This window comes from Drosophila melanogaster, chromosome X (assembly GCF_000001215.4).
Source record: "Drosophila melanogaster chromosome X".
Taxonomy (NCBI): domain Eukaryota; kingdom Metazoa; phylum Arthropoda; class Insecta; order Diptera; family Drosophilidae; genus Drosophila; species Drosophila melanogaster.
Genome location: NC_004354.4, coordinates 22,640,457 through 22,666,017, shown reverse-complemented (window position 1 = coordinate 22,666,017; position 25,561 = coordinate 22,640,457). Strand labels below are relative to the sequence as shown.

The following is a 25,561-nucleotide window of genomic DNA, read 5'->3' as shown; positions in this document are numbered from 1 at the left end:
GTCGGAATTGGCCTTTAACTGGAGAACAGTGGATATAAGTTCTTATAGGATGTACAATATTTATATGTAATTTAATTAAATTTAGATGGCATCGCATCTATAATACTTATTGCGAAGCGAAATTCCCCAACACACTTGTACGCAGCTTTAAAAGTGACTCTTGGCTCCTAGCTACTAATGTGGCGCCCCAACCATGTATATGTAGCTTCAGGCAGTTTTATTAATTTCATATCTAGGCAGCATGCCAAGGTTTTTTTTTTCTCGCAGTCATTGAGAGTTCATCTGTAGTCCAATCCCACTGTTCCCAGTTCAGTCCAATGAAGAAAGGACGAGTTCTGATCCGCATCCGGCTGACTATCCAGCCTTGAGTTCGGGTTAGGGCTCGGGTCGCTGATTAGCGCATATGACGTATACGACATGTGTCTGTGTCCCTTTTTGCGCCCACCTCGGAAGTGAGAGACTCGAGTCTGTGTGCTGTTGCTTTGTCTTGTCCGTTTGAAACCCTTTTTTTGCCAAAGCATCTGTTCTTGTTTTCCCACATCCCTTTTCCTGCATTTTTTCGTACACAAAGTTTGTTTGTGTTTGCCGTATTGTTTAGCCCTATTATTTTAAGCCCCACAAAGAGCTCATTAATTTCCACACATAAACAGGCCAAAAGAGAGACATGTGTATATTCTCATGAAGTCGGAAATGTAACTATAAAAACAAGGGGTAAATAAAAAATATATAAGGGCGTGTGTTTTGTTAAAGAAGGCCAAGATTGATCTGAAGATAGGCTTTAGGTTATAAAATACAACTTAAGTTTTTGATCTCTGTATTTCATTGCTTGGGCTCCAATAATTCATACTTATTTATGATATTTCGGTAACTTTTGATCTGTTGCTGCTTTGTTATCCATTAATGACATATGCTTCAGTACGTCTAAACACAGTGGTATTCAGAATCGAAATGTGTAACATTCACAATAATATTTAACATTGGTTAAGGAGAGTTTTCGTGATTAGTATGAATATTAAACTCATAAATATTTTCAACTGATATTTATAACATCCTTGCCCATTTTTAAACGTTCCCACTTCAGTTATAATCATTCTTACTTGTCTTTTAGGAGTATTGAACAATTTCATTCCTTTGGGCCTAAAAGTTTGGTTACCACAAACTCCTGAAAATATATTTTGAGCAACTACTACTTTTCCGGACACGACTGTGTGCATTAAATACGTCTTCCATCTAACAAACTTTACCAATGGAGCCATAAATTATGAAACAGATTTGTGCTGTTTAAGCATATCATAATACGACCAGCCTTAAAGAGCCATCTTAGTCGTGTGTGTATAGGCGTATACATACATACATACATACATACATAGGTCCTTGCCACTGGACAGCCACAAATCTGACCAAACGTGCGCCAACCGTTTTTCTCTGTGTGAGTCCACAAGGACTTTCATGTCTCTTATTTATTATAATGCAAGCCAGGAAAATTCTAAGCCCCTGAAACGATGCCGCAAAATAATTTAAAAGTAATCAGGCAACAAATGTTTGCCTTGTTCCGAGGCACAAACATTCCACTACTCTTTTGTCCCCAGTTTTTGGGATTATATACATACATATATGAGGTTCATCCCATTGTAGGGGAGAAAAGGCACAAGTTTTCCGGGTATTCCTGCAGGCAATCTCCACTAATTTCTAGACCCACTATAAATTTGTTAAAGACAACTGGCAAATATGTTACTCCAAGGCATTTATAATTAATTACCATCACTAATTTGAAGCCCTCGAGTGGGCACAACAGTTGCCGCAATTTGTTTCCAGACGGAAGATGTTAGCCCATTCCAACCAATATTTAAATTGGTGGGCCAAGGTCAGATGGGGGTACTATCTAATTTCACCGAAAGTATTTCCATGGGTGCAGAAGACAAGGAGTGCCACTGAAAAACGGGTATAACTGCAAAGTGATTGTCCATAATTTTAAGGCGTCGGTGTAGAAAGGCCGATCATCTGGATGATGGTTTATAATTTTTAGTTTTTGCCTTTTACCGACATCTGCGGCGTCGCTGATAGTTACTTCAAGAAAATAAGTAATCAACACAAATTTTTTACAAGTTTCTTATAAAAGAATGCCTCTCCCACTCTAATGCCTTCAAACATTCATTTTGCTATCTTTAAGTCGAGTCCGGACCACTATATTATATAGGTGCCATTGGAACAATCGAAAAATAAATTGGAAAATGTACCTTCGATGACCTTAATGATAAATTGTTATAGTTCGTTATTTATTAGTTTATCGAGGATATATCAATTCTAATTTCTAAACAGGACAAAAATTACATGCAATTTCATATCGCCATCATAGGAACAATTGGAAAACATATAGAAAATTATAGAAAAGAAATCATAATTTTATTGGAGTTGGTCATGAATATTTTATTTGGTATACCATTGCTTTCTTGTAAATATACAATTACAGGAAGTGTTTATAAGACTCGGCTCTCAGAAGCTTATTCCCTTTCTTGTTTTCTATTAAATGTGACTAATCAAAACAAACAGCATAGCCAACTTAAGTCAAATACTAATACCACCGAAATATAAATAAAATCGTCATTTATCGGGTTTGTAAACGCAAGAAAATGTTTATAGCACATAGGAATAAATTTGAAATTTTTAGAATTTAGATTTTTTTTATTTTGAATACCTTTTGCTTTTATTTTGCGCACACTGGCTAAAGTTTGAAAATGGGTTAAATCTAATCGTTTTTTTTTTTCATCAAAATCAAACCACCAAATATGTTATTTTTTCGGTCTTACAGTGGGCTTTGCTTAAAAATCGGATGAAAAAGTTTGGAAAAGATTTGCTGTTGACACATCCGATTATGGGCCCTTTTGCCCACTTCCGTCGGCTCGTCAGCTCCAAGAACATAGATTGCATTGAAAGTGGATCGGGGAATTAGTTCGGGGTCAGCTTCATTGGCAAAATGCATGCGGGAACACGTAGTGGTCTCCAGTCCCCAGTCCTCAGATAACCCCATCCATGTCCATTACGCAGTGCATTAATGAACGGCCAGAGACGCATTAATATGCCAGCCGACTGAAGTTTATGTTTTTTGTGCAAGCGCTTTGACAAATTGAATTAAACCAGAGCGCAGACACAAAAAAAACACATATGGATAAAGTAAAACACATGACACTTGAGACGATGGAGATGTGCGAGTGAAGCATTATATTACTCAAGTGATTTAAGCGGAAGGAAGATGCGTCGGTCAATACAATTAGTTTCGCTTAAGAAGCACTCAAATAATTTAAATTTAATTGGGGTCAAGAGTGCCAGGCGAGTGTGTGCGAGCGGAAAGCCAGCTGCAGACATGTCCTCCGGCGTCTGCTGCATCTGACATTATCTAATTAGGCAGAAGGCAGCCGCCCCTCTGACTGCGTGCCTTTCGAAATGATTTATTTCCTCTCCCAGCCAATACCCCTTCCACCGACGGGGACTCACGTTCCGATGACAACGAATGCCAATGCCCCAATGTCAGGGCTGTTAGGAGACGGAAGATGGATCCAAGGCTGATAAAAAAAAGAGGGGATTTAAATGGGCAGGACGGGGCTACAATGGGGCGCTTAATTGTCAGTGGTCAGCGGTAGAAGAAGTGCCAAATAGGATCCAAACAAAAAAGGAAGACAAGCTAGGCTAGTCGAGGCTTTTGAACAAAACTCCACTGTCCAAATAGTTATGTTCATTTTCATATTAATTTGGCATAGCGATCTTCAATATGGAAGCACCAGAATAACGTCTTAACATTTGGAATATTTTTTAGATGGGCACAGGAATATCGACTCGTCTCATAATGCCGATTCAAAACGTACGTATCTCTAAAAGCCGCTTCCAATGCGTTCTTTAAGCTGAAAAGCTCGGTGCAAGGGTATAAAAAGGAGAATTACTGGTTATAATGCGGATGTTTCAGACACATGCAATTGAACAGAGTTTCGGTGCTGATCCCTGTGTATGCGAGGAACCCTTTTCAATCCAGTCCAAATCAATTTAGAAAAACGGTTAATTTTTGACGCCTTTTATATATATATTATATATCATGATTTGACAGTCCAATACCAATAGTTGGGCAGTTGGGTGGCACTGGTTGGTGGAAATCAGAGGATGGATAGTGAATCGGTTATGCCCAAATGCAATAATCAAAATTTACCGCAGAACCCAATTTGTGCGACAGTTTAGAAGGAGGAACTCCACGACTTTTTTGTGCGAACCACTTGCGCTCTCGCTTGCGGGGCCATCTTAAATATTAAGCAAGTTTTGCATGCACTGAAAAAAAAAAAACAGCTGATATCGACGTAATTTGAGCTAGGACAGTGGCGTTCCAAAACTCAGATATGCCTATTGCTTAAAATGAGAGTTCATTATAAACGTCCTGCGGCAGAATATATTCCTTATTAGGAATGGGTGAGAAGAAGCACTTAAAAGTCCAAGTGTATGTTTTTGCCAAGTATGTCAGTTTGGGGGTCGTGGCTGTGGGCGGAAATGACGGTAACCGCAACATTTTAGTTGCATTTGCGACATTCACCGCAAGAGGCAACGCCACAAGGACCAAGGACATTTACCTAAATTAAAGCTAATGAATTGCCTCTTCGCAGAGAGTCCTACCCCCACCCCCCTTCGGCATAGCCCTTGTTGCTCCCACATAACCACACCCCACCGCTCCCAGAGCGCAGCCACTTTGCTGTCTGCTTTAATTTGCATTGCACTTGTGTATGTTTACATTTTTTATTTCATTCATTTTCATTCTTGTTGCGTCTTCTCGCCGGTTGTTTTTTTTTTTTTTCGTACTCCCCGTATCCTCCCTCCCCCATTCACCACTTCTCTTATTCATTTATTTTTATATTTTTGTGCTTTAGTTTAATGAATAAGTGCATTAACTGGCCAAGGGGAGGCGGAGGCGTGGCGGAAGGGTCTGTTGGTGGGAAGGTCTGGGGGCTGTGGGGCGGAAACGGACATGGCAAATGAGTGAATTGCTGCTAAGCCTTAGACACTTTGCCCACGCTCACCCCTCCCGCATTCCCACCCACATAGCAATATGAATAAAGGTACTTAAATGTGTGGGGGAGCGAGAGGGGCGCGTGGTAGTGGGACGACGAGGGGTTTTAATAAAATTTAAAAAGGAAATTTAGTCTATAATTAAAGCGGATATTTCTAACAAATGAGCGAGTGAAATGAAATAACAAGTACACGTACAATCGAAAAGTGTTTCACCTTGGAGTTAAGTGGCATATATTGGGTATTTTTAAGTGCACTGAATGGGCAAGAACTGTTGACTGTATGAATTAAGAATGTAAATGAAACGGTTCCGAATGAGATATTGATTCATATGTACGAATGAGTACGAATCAATGATATCCCCACTTGGCAAGCCTTAAGTTAAATAAGGTAAGCCCAGCTTAGTGCTGTAAGCAACACTTCTTAATTGCGCCACCTACGCAAATGCAACTGGTTGTCTACGGGTAATGCACTCGAAGACGTAGTTGGCGTATCCATGGCAATGCAATTACCAATCCCAGGACACTAAGTCGATGTCCTGGTACTCACGTGAGCACAGTCTCGGTATCCGCCCCCCGCCGACTGTTTTGCCCCACTGTGCAATGATGCGGGTGGCACAAATAATTGCCTTGAATTAGCGCTGCATTCGGGAAGCTAGGAGAGTTGCTGGCTGGGTTGGCGAACGCGGACGCGGACAGATAGGAGGACGTTGGCTGGCATCAACATCAACATCAACTTCAGCATCAGATTCAGGTCCGGATTCAGAGTCGGCTCCAGTGGCAGCGGCAGTTGCCTCGTTACAAGTACTTTATGCAGTAATTGCAGTACTTGCCCCGGCTGCTGCTGCTGCATTCAAGTGCAATTCTTTTTCGCTAATGAAAAGCGCAGCGCACAGATACAAAAATACATCTCATCTAGCCAAATGAAATAAAGTAAATCTGCTCGCCAGCAGCAACTGCAGATCGCACATAGAAAAGGCTTTAAGACAACGAATGAATATGATTTTCGGGCGAAATTCTCTTCCCGAATTTCCAAATATACAAATACATCATACACAAACAGAGAACTTATACATAAGCATATAAGCATATATAAATATATTTACAAACTTCAAGATCCGGAGTGATTTTTTATGACAAAGAGATTTGGAATTCTCTTTTCTTTTAGCTTACCAGTCGACGTCAAAAGAATTGGGGAATATTGTGAAGCTTTTTCGTGTGCTGGTCATCTTTTTGAAATATTGAAATATTGTGTACCAAATTTACTTTCAAATACCTGGATTTGCATCAGGTGAGTTAGCATCGAGTTCTGTCAATACTTAAGAACCAAGCAGGAACACAGCACTTAAATTTAAGAAAATCATATTCATCAGTCCACAAACACATCGATCATTAGTTTCTTAAGTTCCTTCAAAAAAGTCCTCTCCCCACTTTGGTAAGTTATGTTCTACCGTGCTAAACATGGTTGGCCATTTTTCGGCGACACCGCCCTCTGTTTCACCCTACTTTTGAGTGGCTTAGGGCGCGGGTTGTTCAGGGGGTCTGCACAATTTCCGCTGAAATTCACGTACGCTGCCCACCAGGAAAAGGAGCAACAAATGTACAAGAGTTGGGGGCCTGAGGGGATGCCACAAGGCCGCGCACAGTGGGGGTAAAAAAAAAATTGTAAACACTTATTTACTGTCCATTTCCGCTGGCTTTTGATGTGCCACTGGTATTTCTGTTGCTGCTCTACTCTGCTCTGCACAGCCGAAAAAGATGAAAAATGCATTAGGCAACATTTCCATTTGCATTACCATTTGTATTTGTATTTGCAGTCATTTTTCCTTGTGCCGGGTGCCGAGTGCTTATTTATTCAGCTTCAGCATTGTTTGCTGGTTATTCACTTGCATTCCGCGGGGAAGTGCCATAGGCCCAGGCCACGGTACTACGCCTTCACCGCGTCCTTCGTCCTTGAGAGCCCTCCTGGCTAAATCAACTCTGTTATTCAACACACGCCCACCCATATCCAAATCTCGTGCGAAAGTCGAAAGAGCAACTTCTGGGGGCGCACATTGATATGATGCACTGGAGAAGAATTTTGAAGCTCGAAATTCGTGGAGGATATTAATTTCCAGGCGTCGTTCAACACACATCCGTACACTTCTTAACTTAGGACAAGCATTCTAAATAATATTTAATATCAAAATAACGCATCTCAACGGCACATATGTTTCGTTAGACATCCAAATTTAATTTAACCAAATAATTAACGCGTTTAATACAGAATTTGCAAAAAAAGACTGCAAAGTTATATACTGTATGTCCTTAAATGCCAAGTCCAGTATAAGCTTTATAAAAAGTTACACCAAAAATGGCATGAAGGGCACTACGATAATTCACTTGCAATCATATGCATACAAAATTTTTGTTAAGTCGATGCAGTTTTATAAATTATTGGCCGAATAAAGCTACAATATCCCCTCAAAGATTACACAAATAAATAAATACTAGCAATATATATGAAATGCAACGTATAATAACGCTGTTATTAATTCATGATTAAATACATTCTATTTACAAGAAAGAGAAAAAAAGGTATCACATATTTTCCATACACAAACAGATTTTTCTTGAAATATCAGTTAGGCACAGCAAACTGCAACACTAAGCCCAAAAAATGTACATATTTGCTGCGGTTTTTGTTAAAGCCTTTAATGTCCGAATTCAATTTAATGGGTAAAGTTTGTTATTGTGAACTATAAAAAAATATTTTAATTATAAATTGATTGTACGCATTTTATTAAATGGAAAATTCTGTTTATTTTAAATAATTTAGTAGCCTTTTAGGTGGTTCGGTTTATAGAGGGAGACAATACATGTGTAGAGAAGAGCACTTAGTTTGGAGGATTAGGAAATTATTGTTTAAGTTCTTTAGACTTTAAAAAGTCAACGGGTTAAAGTGGCACATGTGTTGGCGCTATGGAAGCTGTACCCCGCAAATCTGGCAATTACTTAATAGGATTCATTAATTTGAAAGTACAGCTCGCTGAACGTATTGAAGGTTGCGAAGTTCAGTGCATTTATTTATCAATGATTCTCTTACGTGCTGACTATTGAAAATATGTGATTTAAAAAAATCGCCCTTTTCGGGCATTTGTTTCATCATTTCCCGCCCACTCCGCTCGTCGTCAATCAATCAATTTGCCGCTGTCATAACAACTGTGCATCAGCAAAAAGTTGGCCCTCTTTTTCACAAAATTCCCCGAAAACCTCGAGCTGTGGTTACTGCGGTTCCGCTTCTGGGGTTACGGTGTATATCTTATATATTGGGACTCACCCGAGAAAACTGGTACGTGTGTTGTATTTTGAGGGCTGCACTTTCTGTTTCCGAATTTGCACTCACACATTGAACTCCAACAAAATATAGCCAAAACAGTGCGCTACACCCGCACAAAGCACTCAAAAAATAATTCAACACTCGCGGGACGTCACAGAAACTGATACTTTTATGATATATTTTTCGAATAATTTCACTTTTGATTTTCGAGTGGAGTTTGGTGAACGATAGCTCCTCATACATACACTTCTTAGCACTCGCCAAAGCTCTACAATGTCTGACGTGCGAAATTCGAGCGTCGCCTGTCCGCTGGACCGGAGCAGTTGGAAAACGCGCAAAGACTGAAATTCGGCGTTGGCCGTCAGCTGCCGGCAACTGCATCCCGTCGCTCGGCTTTTTCCCGACTTTCCCGAGGCGAGGCGGCACGAGCGGCCACGAACTGCAGCCGAGCATCTCAGCAGCATCCACGAAGCGGCTTGTTGCCGCAACATATCAACGGCATTCGACGACGCGGTGTTGTCGTTGTCAAGGGTGCCCCTCGTTCTTGTACTGACACTACCGCCACCGCTAGGAAAATTCCCGCAGCGGGGGCAGCCGCTTTCCCATTTCCACGTCGTGCTATTTTTGTTAACGCCGCCGATGCCGCCGCTGGCTCACGTGTGCGTTAGGTCAGTGACGCTTCGCATGGCATCGTCTCGATGTTCAATTTATTTTCACGCTGCGGCTGCACTGCGAATAATCAGAAATCCCGATTAATGAGGCAAATTTCTGGCGAACGTTAATTATTTTCCATTTTAAAATCAGTTCCTTTATGCTAATTCAAGGTTGGGCAATAGCTGTTTGGTCCCAAGATATGGGAGTAACTAACTAACTTTTCAGAAATCTGCATAACTTCAAAACAAGATCAATAAATAATGAATGAGCCATTACAGTGGGCTTACTTACAGTGGGACAAAAAGCGTGAAAGTTGCTGGACCAAATAATACCGATTAATTTATTTCAGTAGACTTTTCCGTTTGTTTTCAGCTTGCGGCTTGCATTTATTGCTAACAGATGACACAGTGGGTCCATCCGGGGAGATCTTCAATGTGTCAAAATTGTTAATGCAAGAGGCGGCAAGCGGTGCCAATATAAATAAATGAACTCAGAAAAGCTTATGAAGGCAGGAAATATCTAGCATTGGCATTTTCAATTATTTATTTTCTCGTTGTAGACAAAACTTATAACACATAGTGTGTTGAAAAATAGAACATTTTTATACACCATTGCAGTCATAAGTATCAATCTGATAAATATTTGGTATGTTATTTACAAATTTTATGTTAGTAAATGTTCAAATGTCTTATGTTCAAGTAATGAAACAATATGTAATGGCAGAGTTTAAGACCATGATTTATTATTTCAAATCAAAATAATTTTACTAAACTTCCAATAAAGTTAAATAACAATCCTATTGCACCTTTATTTAAACTGTCTGTTGGCTAACTTATAAGAAATCATAAGATAAAACCAAGAGAGCTTGATACAGTCGAGTTCTCTGACTATCAAATACCCCGCGGAATAATATTTGAAAAAATTAAAATATTGTTCAATAGTGTGGGCGTGGCAGTTTTGGGCGGTTTGTGGGCGTCAGAATGGGAGTGGCAAAATTTGAAACAAACTACGCTGCGGCTATGTCTCAGGAAGCTGCAAGCGTTCAACATTCTATCTTCTACAGTTCCTGCATTCGAGACGTTCATACGGACAGACGGACTGTTGTTAATCCTGATCAAAAATATATATACTTTATATGGTAGAAAATGCTTCTTTCTGCATGTTACACATTTTTCAGAAATCTAGTATATCCTTTCCCACTGCAAGTAACGGGTATAATAATAATAATAATCCACTTATCGATATTAATTAATATTAAAAAAGGTTGTGTTTTTGAATTATCAGTTTTTAATTGTAGTATGGCCTAAATTTTAGAATTTCCAATTCAATGGCTCATTAAAGATATTTGTTAGCTGTGAATTTAAGCAAAATATTAATCTATATGAAAGTAAATATCCCAAAGAGTTTTATAATATAGAAGGCAACAATTCGATTTAAGCGATATATATGTAAGTGATAAAAAAGCATATTCTTCATTAGACTTTCAAGCCCTGTTAAGCTAATCCATTCAATATTGCCAAAAATTTATTGCTACATAGTTTTCAAGTTTACTTTGTGTATTGAAATTATCGTCTAATTAGTTTATTTATCGATGCCAAAACTTGCCCACTGATTTGGCTCTGTTCCAAAACTAAAGCACAAAAGTCCCAAAACTGGTTAGCCAGGAAAATGAGTGGTCAAAGAGAGGGTACTATAAGGGGCACACTAAGCACACACACAGACACACACACACACACACACACACAAAGATAAGTCCCTCCTCTGCTAACCAAACTTAATTATGTCGAGCATTAAAAATGCAACTGTCAAACCGAGGCGACATTAGGAGGTAGAACTTCTCCCCGTTTTTCACCTTCTCTACTTTCCGCCCCCTCGTGGTGATCCATTCTCTCTGGCCTCTTAAGGGTCTTACTGTATGTATGTGTGTGGGCGTGTGCGTTTGAGCCAGCAATTTCCTTTATTCTCAGTGCACAATGAACGACGCAGCAGAAGACCACAGCAGGCTTCCGTTCCCAGGTCACTCATCCGCCCTGTTGCCAACATTTCTTCGAAGCCAAGCCCAAAACCCTTTTCCACAACCACTGTTCTCCCTGCCCCTTTAAACCGAAAAACATTCCAGTAACTGGGTCACAAGGATAGCCATTAATTTATAATAATTTCAACTAAGATTTTACAATTTCTTTCGCAGCTGCCCCCACTGTTTTGCCTTAACAATTTTCCACACATTTTCCATTCATCATTTGCTGCGCTCTCACCACTTTTTCACAATATTCCCACTACACCCCTCCCCACACCACTTCACTTCAGCCGCAATGCCACTGTCAGCGCCCGCAGAAGCAAAGTCAATTTCGCGCACTTTGCATGCCGGCCCACCCCTCGATTTCCACCCGCGAAAATCCCCGGGCTGTTAGAGTTTTTGGGAGGCAGTGCACCCGGTCCTCCATCCCAGCTTGCCACCACTCAGCCCACAAGCCAGCATCAAATTTACAAGCGCAATGCATCAATCACGGGAATGGCTTGGGGAAGCGGCACAAGATAGGTTGGACCCCAAAAAATGGGGAGTGCAGCAAAATACAGAAATTATATATATACATTTACATTATATATGTAAAGATGTGGCCGACCTACTGCGCTTTTTGCGGTTCGACAGAAAGGAACAAAAAGGACAAAAGGAAAGGCTGGCCAATTTGACGTTAAGATGGAAATTGTGAAAAATTCATCAAATTGACTGCGGCGCATTTTCCCATTGAAAACTACGAGCAGGAAAAAAGTTAAAAAAAAAAAAACCATGGCCACCAAAGCTCCACCCCTTAAGTGACCAAAGCCAAGGATAATCCAGTTAGCCGGCACTTTCGCATAATGCTCAGGTAATTCCAAGCAAGTGTCTGCCTGAAATGGAAAACTTTAGAGGAATAATTTCCCAAGAAGCAGACTCAGCTGCCAGTGCTGAGAGATTCAGCGAGAGAAAATACCCTCGGAATGTCCTTTGAGTTTGAACTCGAGGCCGCCCAAATAACACGTATTCAAGAGAATTAGGTATGTTTTTATACCCGTTGCTCGTAGAGTTAAAGGGTATGCTAGATTCGTTGAAAAGGATGTAACAGGTAAAATGAAGCGTATAATGTATACATATATTCTTGATCAGGATCAATAGCCGAGTCAATCTGGCCGTATGAGCGTCTCGATCTTAGGAACTCTAAAAGTTAGAATTTTGAGGGGCCACGCCCCTCCTTAAACCTATATAACGCCCAAAACGGTCACGCTTACACTTTAGAAAAATTTTTAAATTTCTTTTCTCTTGTTTATTATTATACTAAGAAAACAGTGCGCATACAAGCGTAATTACAAAGATGTAAAAAATAACAAATTGTTTGTATTATTTAATTTATTTAAATTTGTTCTGGGAAATGTGATAGCATTTTGGATATTTAATTAGTCATTGGAATTGAAGTCGGTGTAAATTAATAAGGAACATTAGATCGAGTTAAGGGAAAAAAATATAAGTATTTCAAATACATAGAAAATCGCCAACAAGAAAATCATCTTTATTATGTTTTCAACAAAAGTATAGTTCATATTTTACATATATTAGAAAACATTTAAATCTTAAAATGGTCAACATTTATTTTCAAACGCAATGTGGAAGATGTTGCCAACGAAATGTTGCTAGCTTTGCAGCCTGAGAGAAAATTCAGCGGAAAAACGAGGCAGATGAAACGAGAGAATTTCCCGAACTCAGCTAATAAATGCTACAGATGCTGTTGCTGTCAGTTGTTGTCATTAACCAAGTGACTTATTGACTTACTTATGAACCTGACCTCACACACTGCCGCACCAACAATTTCCCTTTAAAAAAAAAAACACGGGGAGGCGGTGGTGTTGAATGGGCGTGAAAAACTCGCTTATTATTAGTATATCATGCAGACAAGAACGGCGGACTAGACCAATTGCTCTTTTATTGCGTGCTCCCTTTCCCATTGTCGGGGGACTAAGTCGAAACAAATTTGTTTAATGAATTGCTTTTTCGGTCTTTAATAACTGTGACCTTAAAATATATTTGTTTGAAAATACACTCTTCCTTCTTTGGAACCATTACCGTTCACAAAGGTATTTCCGCTTTCTTGACAATATAATATATGGGCGATGACAGCTTATTAAATGGGCTGTAACTTCATCGCAAAATACATTCTTATTTTTGTGTAAGTAAGTAATGTAAGTAGAATGTATGGGGTTGGAGTTGCGCGTGCGTGCGATCAACGCATTTTTCGCGAACTACATCGGCAAAAATTCGAATAGTTCAGAATATTGAACGAAATTTGCCTATTTTCCAGCTTCGTTTAAATTTGAGCTGGAAAAGGCTGCATACTTTTGGGCGCTGGCGGAAAGACTCAACACGAAATGTCTCTATCTTTTTCCCCTGTGCACAGGGGACAGCTGTGTTCTCGCTCTAGGCGCCTCTACCCGTCTCTTTCAGTGTGTGATGCCAACAGTTTGCGGCTTTGTTTTGACTTTTATACTTAGTTTGTGTTTACTGCTGTGTTCGTTATATTTATTTGCTGGTGTTGCCACAAGCGGTACTTAAGTGTGTTTACATTCGTGTGAGAGAGCATGTGTGTTGGCCACACTTTAACCGGATTATTAATGCTTGTCTAGCTGCCTGAAATTAATCAAGCTGACCATTCATTCATTCTCCACAGCAGAACGAAGGACGCATGAAAACCTAATTAGACTTTAGTGCCGGCACACTCTCTCAGATGGCTGCCCGTCCGCCCTTTCGTTCGGCTGGAAAAACGATGTGATAATTCCGATTGCTCGATCCAATTCCAACCTGTTAAATGGCGTTAAGAGCCCTGTTAACCACCCTGATTGATGACGGTTGCGCCATAATTTGTTTTGATGTATGTCCCGCTATTAGAAGGTCCTTCGATGACTTGCCATCCGCAAATAACCTTGTCCTTGGCTTTTGTTCTCTGGAACGTTTGTTTTGGAAGGGGCCCTTTTCTGATATCATCATTTCATTAGCGACAAATGCTATGCTGATGATATATATATATATATATATATGTATATATAATATTATAAAACTTCTCTCGCCATTAAGCGCGTGCACGAAAACGGGTGCGCCTGCACAAACAATTCGATATTTATTTAATAGCCCTTTCCTAATCTCAAGCTTAAAAGATTCTGGAATAACGAAAGATATTGTTGAACAAAATGAGAAAACTCTTGTTTCAAATTGTATGGGTGTGGCAGTTTTCGGAGGTTTGTGGGCGTTAGAGTGGGCGTGGCAATAATTTTTTTGGCAAATCGATTGAAATTGAGGAGACTAATAAAAATATGAAAGAATATAAAAATATTTTGCAAAATTGTGGGCGTGGCTTGCGCTGCGGCTATGTGTCTAGAAGCTGCAAGCTAAGTCTTAACATTCCTGAGATCGAAACGTTCATACGGACAGACGGACATGGCTAGATCGACTCGGCTATTGATCCTGACCAAGCCTTCTGTCTGTTATATAGTATACCCTTTTACTCTACGACTACTACTACAATTAATTGATTTAGCTTTACAGAAGCTGTCTATTTATATATACGATTCTCGTTAAAAAGCTATACGGACTGTAGTTTCGTTTTCATTTCATTTATGTTTCATTTATTTTGCAATTCGATCACAAAATGTCAACTTCCGGGAAGGGATCGGCTTTGATACCTGTTTTCCTGTCGCGTTTTCGCCGAATTTCGCGTTTTTCGGTCCCTCTTCAACCGCTCCAATCCTGTTTGTTTGCTTTGATAATCCGCTCACAGCTTAGAACTCGGATCTTTGGGGTCGGCAAAGAAAGCGAAGCTGTGTGGGTAGTAACTTTGTTGCACCTGCAAATATTTGCTTACAAGTAAAGTAAGCTTCACTTCCATTAGGGACAGGCAAAAAGCAGCTGAGAAATGGAGGAGAAGCGGAAAAGTTGGCAGAATGTCCGAGTTACAAAATGAATTTTCGGCCAATTTTCTGAGCATTAGCCGTTGCTTCTTTGACTGGCTAAAGCCGAGTGGGTCCACGAGCGTAAAAATATTTGTTGTCACTTGTTCCTTTAATACACTTTCGGCCCAAACGCACAGAAAGAAAGCAAACAAGGGCGACAAAGGGCAAGCGACACGCCAAAATGAAATCATTTTCAGGGATAAAACGCTTCAAGTCCAAGCAGCTCGACTTCTTTAGTCGCCCCAAACAAACGAAAGAACAGCAGTTGTTTAATCAATGTCAGGGTGAAGCTTACGGACTCCTTTAATTTTTATTATACTCTGTCTTTTAAATTTTCTCGAAATATAAATTTATAACGCTGCACCTGCTACCCAAGCAGAGTCCTTAAAAAAAATAAAAACATCTTCCCTCCTACAAACGATGTGAATTGTGTGGCCGTGCACAAAAGTTCAGAGCAAAACACAAAAATAAATCGAAAAACTTTTTATCTCTATTAAATAATGTATTTTCAATTTCTTTTCACTTTTATGTGCTTATTTTTCGCCTCCTTCAATTTAATTTATGTGCAGCGGCTAAGATTTCAGTTAATAAAACTCATTTGGATTAATTTATGGCTTACATGAGGCATATATTGAATTGGAAATATCGAAATGGCATCGAATGGGGGGGAAATGGCATTGAAGATGCTGAGAGATTGCAATGATCCGCAAAATTAAGAATATTTCAATTCTTAAATCCAAATGTCTGCATCCATCGAGATCCCTTCAGTGCTCGCCTACTTTCGAGTATTCATCATTCAAGTGATGCACTTGCATTATTCATGCACACTCCATCAGCTGCGACATTTGATTGCCGCTCTTGGCCCATTATGGGAGTCCAGTAACCTTGTCAGAAGCACTCTAACGTCCACTCGCTCAAAGGTATTCATGAATCCCGGCGGAGCATGGAAGCAATGCAGCTCATCCACACATACGAAATTATGCAAATTTCTCATAAAGAGGCAGACAAAATGAGAATCTTCTATATCGTAAATCTGCCAGGGATCGTTATACGTCGCATCGCTCGCTCGGACCACGGTCTCTATTCTTGCAACGCCAGAATCATGGCTGTGAAAACACTGGGGAAAAGTGTAAATGTCATAAGATGAGCAAATTATATCAATACACCGTAGACTGGTGAACTAATGTGTTCACGAATAATAAGATCTAACAATTATGAAAAATTAATTGACGTTTGTGTTCACTTGATTCAATAAAATGTAATTTCAATCATTAAAGATGAACGAAACTGGAATATGTAAAGTAAATACCATACTTCCGTGGATTGCAAAGATCTATTAAAATCTTTGTTACATTCCCTCTTACGCTCAGAAATCTATTTTAATATCGGAATAAACCGGAATATCATTAAAAATAATGGGTTGAACATCATTATTTTCCAAAGTTTTGTATTTTTAAGATATAAATAAAATGAATAATACGTAGATTTATTTGAATCGAAAATACATCAAATTATTCAAACCGACAAACCGACAAAAATTTGACACTAACATGATTTTTGTTCTTAATATCAACTTTGCCCTGTGTAGGCGCAGCCATAGATCTTGCGTACCTTTAATCTATTCTCCGCTCTGCGGGCGTCCATCACCGAGGAAGCATTCCGCTGTGGCCGCTGCTGTTATTGTTGCCACTTGCCCCCCAATCTGAAACTGGAAGGAGGTTGGTAGTGGGCGGTAAGGCCAACAACTGACCAGACCCAACAAACAAATAACAAACAGACACTCGCATGGGCGCTGCTCTCCTGACGGATGATTTGGTTACGGGACTGGCTTCGGTTTCGGTTACGGCGCCATCGCAGACGTATTATCGCTGGAGACAAACGGGACTGAGTTCAAGTCGAAGCCGGTGCTGCAGCAGGAGCAGGAGCTGGAGTCACGCGGTGAGCACACAAAGGACCTGTAATTGAGTGGAGAGCTTCAGGAAAACAGGAGCTCAGGTCCAATTTGCAACTGGTAGTGCCACCCGGAAAGAATCGCCTAGAACCGCACGGGAACAGGGGCGTGAGTGAACTCGTGACGAAACAATCGCCGCCCGCCCAGCATTATCGGTCGCGTCAACTGAAAATGAGAGCTGTAATTTCGTGCAAATATTTCCAATTCAATTTCAATTTTGCATCACAAAACACAGGAGAAAATTTGACTTTTCAATGTGTATTTTGTATACCCTTTAAATGAAAAATTCGAATGAGTCGCATTTATAGAACGATGAAAAAACGTATTTTCCAATGAATGTTTTGCAATTTTGTGATTAAATGTTCATCTTTTTTAATTTTTTTTTGTCCAACTTCATCTGGAATTTTTTGTTTTTTAATACCCTTATCCAATTTGTTGTTCTCCAAAATCAATTAGCTATTTAGATTCCAATATTATTGAAAATCTGGTCGCAATATGACATATTGAATAGTGAGCCCAAACTTGCCCCCAGAAATTCAAATTTATAAGATGAACCATTCGTTCAGTGGCTATTAAGAGTTCACGACATTAATAAAAGTTACAATATCTTCGAGTTGGGTACATCCACATGAACTTTTCCAGCTTCCTTCGACGCTTCGTCCTGCAATCACGTCTCCTCGGGCACCCCGCCCGACCCGTTTTTCCTACAGTTCCGCCCCAATTCATCATAATTAATGTGCCTGATTTGCAGGCTGACCTGGTGGTATTTGCCGGCCCTTGAATTTAGCTGGGAAACAGCATTTCACTGCAAATTCGTAATTTTTTCCCCATCTCAATGGCGAATGAGACGGGTAGATTGGAGTGAAAGCGACGCTTCAATTTGATTTCGATTTGTATGGCGTGCGGAGCTCGCTTTATTCTAATTCGCAATAAACTCGAATTTGTTTGCCTAGCTTTCCACTCTCCTCTTGTCCGAAAATGCAATTCCATTTCCCCTTTTCCATACCATTTCAACCAATTTTCCCAACGTGCCCACGGCTAATCACGATGCACTCCAATCACTCACAAAGGACTTTTTGTAATTTTTGTTACCTCGTCGTTTATTCTTTTTTCAGTTTTCACTTTTCAACTTCCCAAACAGAATCAGTGCAATTGATTGGGGAAATTAGTTTGCATTTTATTTTTAGAAATATCCAAAAATCACGATGGTGATTATTTTTGCATGTAGCTAGCGAAACTTATTGCTATTAATTGCAGGATATTTATGCTTTAGTTGTGTGCAAAATCCAACATTTCCTAGTCGGAAGTAGGATTATTTCGGAACGCGTTCCGGTACTACTTACTTTCAAAATACAAACCGGAAAGCCGGCCAGGAATACACTTACGATCTTGACGGTTCAAAATTGAAAGAGCAACTTAACAGAAACCCGATAAAACAACTGAAATGCTTTGCGCCTTTATGTCTTCCCTTTTTTTTTTACGTAAATACGGCTTGTTTAAGTTCAGCTTGCCATTCTTACTATGGCGATCAAAAATATAGCGTCTGGTAGTGTTAAAAATTTACATATATTTGTGTTTTTTTCTCATATTTGTACGATGTACATATGTGCGTAAATAAACTAGAAAAATTGTTGTATGAATAGCCGACTTCCATGACTATCAGATACTCAGCTAGTGGAAATTCGAACAGGAAATTTCATCATTTTTCTGGGACATCAATAGATATTGGCGAATTAAATTAGGAAAAATATAAAAATTGTTTAAAAGTCTGGGTGTTGTAGGTTTGGGCGGCTTGTGCACGTTAAAGTGGGTGTGAAAAAAGTTTTTTTAAAAATGAAAAAATATCAAAACATTTTTTAAAAGCTTGGCCGTGGCAATTCTTTGTGGGACAACGAACTACAATAGCGCTGCGTTTAACCTTCTAGCTTTTATAGTTCCGTTGAATTCGACGTTCATACAGACGGACAGGGTCATATCGACTGCGGAGTCGATCTGAATTAATGATCAACGACGAGTTGCAGTTATAAACGAAACATTTGAATCAAATATTTCACTATCTTTGGACAAGAAAATCATCATGGATTATGATCGATTGTTGTGTACCGGATCCAATGTTTTACAGATCCTTCGAGCGGTTGTTGGCATCAGACTGAGCAAGCCGAAGAATCCAACCACAATAGGAATAGACAAGGCAGGTTTTCGGTGCAATAACTGCAACACCAGAGGACACCTCGCCAAGGATCTTGCTATGCCTGTGGCAAATATAATCACTTTGTAGCCCAATGCGAAGAGAGGAAGGCAAATGCTTATAATAGGTAAAATATTTTCAAATTTATTTTAACAATATTATTATAGCTCCTGTGATTACAGAATGCATCAAAGACTCTAGCAGTCCAATATCTTTTATAAAAGTATCTTCGTTGCCGACTGAGCCTCAATTTCAAGAAGTCACAGAAAAATATTTTGGTATTTTTCTTCAATTTAACGTGGTTTCAATGTGTTTTTAGGTAGAAATTTGATGCAAGCTTGCGACTTAAATATAGATTTAAAAACACTAAAAATTATTAATGCGGAAAATATATTATTGTAGAAGAAAACAGCGAAAGCAAGGGAGGCTCTGTCATTGCATAGCTGAAGTAAATTTTAAAATGGAATTTTTACATGAATGTGAAACTGAAATTTTTTAAGCAGAGCTAGCAGTTGTGGAACAACACAACGAAACGACAGTTATAAGACAACAAAAAGTCTGACATTTCCAAAACAAAACCAAGAAAGAACAGTCCAAACAGTTCTGCGACGAAATGATAAAACAGATGAAGTGATTGTTAAAGAGACAATTGACGGCTTTCTCTTTAACAAATAAATTAATAAAACATTACAACAATGTTTAGCCACGGAAATATTAATCATGGATTGGGTAGATAATACAACGATGGAAATAAACTGGGGCAAGAGCATTTCTTATCAGACACAACGCAGATTTTTAAAGATAGTTGAAAACAATTATGTGAGTGCAGATAGGCCTAAAATCCGATCACAACAACAGAAATGAAAGTTGGCCTAGAGGATGCGAAACCTTTCAGTAGCAATCCTCGGAGATTGTCATTACTAGACGAATATTTGAAAAACGGAATAATAAGACCAAGCAAATCTGAATTTGCATCTCCTATAGTCTTCGTAAAAAAGAAACCCGGTAACATTAGATTATGCATCGGTTGTGGGAAGCTTATTAAAGAACTACTAAAGGACAACTACCGCAAAATATATTTTCAAAGTTATACCTTAAAAATGGATAAACGTAGTCGTTGGTTCGAAACACCTATATATTTAAATAGGCTATTCCGTTAGCGGATGGCGTGTATTTAGATTTATTTGTAAGAAACATACGGTTTGGGTGAATCGTAATGAATGTTGGCCCGCATGACCGTTCAACAGATCGTGGCGCGTTCTCGCCGATCGAGATCTCCGTCAGGATCACAAGCTTTTTACAAATACCAACAGTATTCATCGTCTTTCTATTTTTATTAATAAAAATTTTTGGACGAAATGATTAGAAACAGTAATAATCATAATAATTTAAATTTCTATTAATCTTCCATATAATGGATTTATTAATGGAGCTTTTGGCACCACTTGTCTCTTAAATTGTCTGGTTAGTTTCATGAGGGAGTAGCTTAATGATCCATCCGGATTAGCATTCTCCAAGTGTACGTCAATTTTAGCTTGCGAGAACCTTTTGAAGTCGGTTCGATAACCTTTTATATATTGAGTTGACAGGCGTATCACCAATTCTAGCGTATTCCTTTCTTATCCTTCTTTTGAGGGACAAAAGTGCAGCAGCATTTGGAGGCAATTGCCCTCTTTGATGTTGACTAGAGTGTTGGGAGGTCTTTGGGCTAGCGTAAGCCGTAGCTATTCGTACTTTGCTTATGAATATTTAGATAGCGCCCTAAATATCCTCAGCGCCACTTAAGTCCAAGCTTAGATAAGTCCTCCTTCACAATTTAGCTTTAAAAATCCCAACAGAGGAACCGTAGGAAGTAATTGTTGTAATTGGTGTCTTGAGTTGGTGTGAATGATGCAGCAATGATGGGTAAATGATCAGAGGGCTAGTCGTAGCACTTGATGACAGAGAATTTGTTGTCGAGAATTCCTGACGATGAAAAAAATTACACGAGTAGAATGTTGGTTCACCTGTGGCTAGGACCTGGCAAGAACTGTTGGCAATGGCTTCTGATACCACCCCACCATTAGTGTTACGCATTGAAGTCGTCTTCTAATAAAAATTTGTTGCCAAACGAAATAAACAGGTCATCGAATTCAGGCTTGGTCCTGGGTTAATTTGGGGGAAGATATGAAGAAGCGATTATTACATTATCGCAGCTAGTTGTCACAATTACACTCGCTATTTTCATCTACAAAGACATCATGGGTGGCTTTGCACAATGTTTTATACCAAACTTAAGATGCTGCTCCACCTCTACATTTACCTCTAGGATGATTTCCGTGGTAAATGTCGTATCCTGGAAAGTAGACTTTCTGGCAAGAATTGCAGTTGGTCTCTGTTACTAGCATTAACATCCAGTGAATTGGCATCAAGGAAAACTTTTAGCTTATCTTTGGCTTCGATAAGTCCCCGTGCGGTACATAATACGATTTTCATATTTGTCTTACGCATTAGGAAATAAGTTTATGTAGCAATTCTCGGACTGCTTTGTTGGCATCCATCGACTCCTGTATGGCTTTTTCAATGTCATACATTTGAGATCAATTCCATGTTCTTCTGGGTAGTGAGTTGAACGAGAAGTGGTTTGTTTCTCCAAGCCTTTCGGGTTCGTATTTTGACGTGCCATGTAAGCGTAAGAAAAGCGATTTTTACTACTGTCTCCAAAATAAATGATGACTTTGAATTCAAGAATCTGTTGTTGGTGAGCCTGCCTGTCTGCTTAAGCCCGTCCTTAGGTAACCTAACAGCTGGTTTAAGTTTTTTGATTAAATCAATTCTGACTAGACACACTTTGTCGATGAAACCACAATTCGCACATACATATGTATATATTCCTGTGCTAGTGCTACATGGCATGTGTTAGAGTTGGTTCGGGTGTGTCCAAAGTCTTGACAATTAAAACATTGCACCAGATCCTCGCTACTATTTATCTTCAATTGGAATTACTCATCAGCCAGGTGTATTGAGAACATTAAATCCATTTTCAGTGAATACACGTTCAATTACAACTTTTGGAACAGTGGAGTGAATATTTTTTAGGATCAGCAAAGCGATTGCTACTATTAATTAATTATAATTAATTACTATATTAATGACATAGATCGGTGCTATTTATTTTTCTTGATTGTTTTAACTCTTTGCCTATATTACCTTGTTTTCTGCTCAAAAAGACAAGGCGAATTTGAAACGAAGATCGTTTAAGTTGCGGAGTTGATATACTAGGACATTTTCCAAAAACGACTCCAGTGAAGAACAAACACCATCACCTGTTCGGGATCGTAACGTATTTGTTATGATAGGACTTCTGATAGTCGTTGTGACTGTGCTAGTAACCAAGTTGGCAGAGCTGGTATTATATAATTCCATCGGCGGCCTTTTCAGATATAAGGCAATGGTCCCTTGCGATTAAAGCGCGTATTTCAGCTGGCGTTTTACCAGCGTTTTCATCTATCAGCATCAAATTACCTTAATAAGGGCTCTGAGCTAGATGATGTTTTCCTTTCCATTTTTGATTAATCAAATTTTTCAATTACAACATAAAGGTTGATCACTACAGTTCATATTTTAAAAGGTATTCTTCCTACTTAACTCAGGCCAGCAAATGAGAGCGAGCGAGAGATCAGCTCTAGCCCTAAGGGCAGATTCGTAAAATGCACTTTGTTCTCTGTTAGCTGAGCTTGATTATTACCGAGTATCTGATCTTATTCTACGGATGCACGCTGACACGTACAAATTAAAGTTATTGGGAATTCTGGATGTTAATAATTTCCTAAGTCTTTACCCTTCCTAACATGACAATGATACTTACAATATTTACATTGTTCCTTGGCCAAGTTCAAAATAACTCTACCACATATTTCAGAAAGTATTTGACATAAGTACTCGACAAACCATTAAAACTATTTATTTACAATTCATTGTTTTCAATTTATATTCAAATATAATTTTAGTTATATAAATTTAGTTTCAGCTGCTCCCTTAAGTTCTCATTTTCAAACTAATAAGTCTTAACCTAACGGATAATTCATTTAGTTAATTCTCCTACTCTTAATTTTCATTTATATTTAGTAAAAAGAAAGTAGTAACTATTATAATATAGAGCTATATGATCATCAAATAAATGCAGACCTTATTTTCAATTTAATCGATCGAGCTGATCTCCACTGATTAACGATGTTGATATCCAAATATAATGAAGCATGATCCGTTCACGTACGATCATATTCTGTTCTGATTGTTCTAAAACATTTCTCTTACTGTTTTCGTTACAGAAAAGCTACCATAAACTAGTGCGAGGGTGGGTTAAAGAGTTTTTGGCAATATAAAGCCCTAACTGGTTTATAAAAGAAGGTGATTATTATGAAACCGTTTTAGTGATTTAAAAGCTTTTCGAGTTCCGAGTAATTATAACCGTTACTCATGGGGTGAAACAACTCGTTGAAAAGCTTGTAACAGGCTAAAGGAAGCGTTTCCTATAAAAGTTTCCTCTAAAGTGTATATATTCTTGACCAGTATCAAAAGCAGAGTCGATCTACCTATGTCCGTATGAACGTTGAGATCTATAGGAACTATAAAATCTAGAAGGAGAACAATAAAAATAGAAGGTTGAGATTCAACATACAGACTCTAGAGACTCTAAAGACGCAGCGCAAGTTTGTTGACCCATATTGCCACGCCCACTCTAACGCCCACAAGCCGCACAAAACTGCCACGCCCACACTTCTTCACAGTTTTCACTTTTTTATTAGTCTTGTTATTTTCTATAGATTTGCAAAAAAAATTCTTGTATGAATGCATGATATCCTTGATGGCATCGGGGTGTTGGTAACGTACTTTTATGTTAATTAAAAATAAAAGAATAACGCTGGATGTATTTATTATGGGAAGACATTTCTTCTATTCGAGGAAAATGATTTTGAAAATAATTCTGTCAACTATTTTCTAAATCACTTAAAGAAAAGTTATTAAAAAATGAATACTTTTATACACAGTTCACCATTTATGTAGGAGACATTGTATGTAAATATAGATGTATGTACATAGTCTTGGGCCTCGTAGCTAGTACTATTTTACGCTCATGTTAGTGTTAGCTTTATAAACAATACTATCATCTCTAATAAATAAATAAAATAAATAATGTTGGAATGGGAAGTGCGATTCTTGATCTTGAACACTATAATTTCTTGCTCAGATTAAAATACGTTAAAGAATAATTACTTGGCCTACGAAATTTAGGTGATCAAATATCATCTGATGTATTGTCGTATATATATATTATATATATATATATATATAAGATTTTCTCACACCAATTGTTTCAGTCTTAAGCTGATATTCAATCAATAAAACGAAAAGCGGATTCAATCGGAGTTTTTATTTATTTCGGCGTTGATCTTAGTTCAAGTACGGATCATTTATTCGACTCAAAAGAAAAACAAACTAGAAAACTACGAGAAACAGTGTTATTTTTGTTGCCGCCTAAATTTGAAGGTTTTTTTTGTTTTACCAATTATTTTTAAAATATTCATTAGATCTGTTACTAATTTTTTTATTTCGATTGAAAATCATTGTATACATGATACATAATGTATAATGTATACATATAATATAATAATAATATAACGCAGAAAAATCTAAACATTTTTCAAAAGCGTGGTTATGACAGTTTTGGGCGGTTTCAGGGCGTTAGAGTGGGCGTGTCAAAAAGTTTTTTGCCAAATCGATAGAAATTTACAAAACTAATAAAATTATAAAAAAAATATAGAACACATTTTCAAAAATGTACGTATGGCAGTTTTGGCGGTTTTAGGGCGTTGAAGTGGGCGTGACAATACCATTTATACAAGAATAATAAATTTATTTAAAAATGTCAATACATTTTTTTAAAGTGTGGGCGTGGCAGTTTTTATGCTAAATCTCAACCTTCTAGCTTTTATAGTTTCTGAACAGACGGACATGGCCAGATCGACTCGGCTATTGATCCTGAAATCAAAAGTAATACATACATATGTACTTTAAGCTTCCTTCTACCTGTTACATACTTTTCAACGAATCTAGAGAAGGGGGTCCGTGGGAATTAAACTTCCCTCACGTGGCCAAACCACTGAACCATCAGCTTCTTTTACTTATTCCTCTGCTTCAAAAACTAACATCTAGTCTTACTAAGTCCTATGAAAACGAATGAATCTTGTGTAGCATGCTTAATAAATTGTATTCTGATATCCATTTCTTTGCATCCCTTATCATTGTGCTTACAGAGGCTTTCTTAAAGCCGGAGATACTTAAATCTGACATTTTTAACGAGTTTCGTAACGTAGAATTCGTATGCGTAAAGCTGTAATTTTCCGAAAGATGATTATACTACGTGCTCTTACATTCCGCCGTCTTTTGAATACCCA

General features: G+C 38.5%; 1 long non-coding RNA gene across 1 annotated transcript in view, besides 11 other annotated features; it reads right to left on the bottom strand.

Moving 5' to 3' along the window:
- lncRNA:CR44997 (long non-coding RNA:CR44997) overlaps nt 1-8,694 on the bottom strand; it is a 140,359-nt gene extending 131,665 nt beyond the window's left edge. The window contains exon 1 of the long non-coding RNA NR_123990.1: nt 8,359-8,694. This is a non-coding gene — a long non-coding RNA (long non-coding RNA:CR44997). The remainder of the gene's footprint in view (nt 1-8,358) is intronic.
- Nucleotides 8,695-9,869: 1,175 nt separating this feature from the next.
- Nucleotides 9,870-10,230: a mobile genetic element.
- Nucleotides 10,231-12,056: 1,826 nt separating this feature from the next.
- Nucleotides 12,057-12,221: a mobile genetic element.
- A 2,159-nt stretch (nt 12,222-14,380) lies between these two features.
- Nucleotides 14,381-14,509: a mobile genetic element.
- A 4,066-nt stretch (nt 14,510-18,575) lies between these two features.
- Nucleotides 18,576-18,921: a mobile genetic element.
- Nucleotides 18,922-19,174: 253 nt separating this feature from the next.
- Nucleotides 19,175-19,346: a mobile genetic element.
- A 694-nt stretch (nt 19,347-20,040) lies between these two features.
- Nucleotides 20,041-20,192: a mobile genetic element.
- Nucleotides 20,193-23,597: 3,405 nt separating this feature from the next.
- Nucleotides 23,598-23,943: a mobile genetic element.
- A 456-nt stretch (nt 23,944-24,399) lies between these two features.
- Nucleotides 24,400-25,561: part of a mobile genetic element that runs on past the window's edge.
- Nucleotides 24,451-24,599: a mobile genetic element.
- Nucleotides 24,604-24,735: a mobile genetic element.
- Nucleotides 24,765-25,220: a mobile genetic element.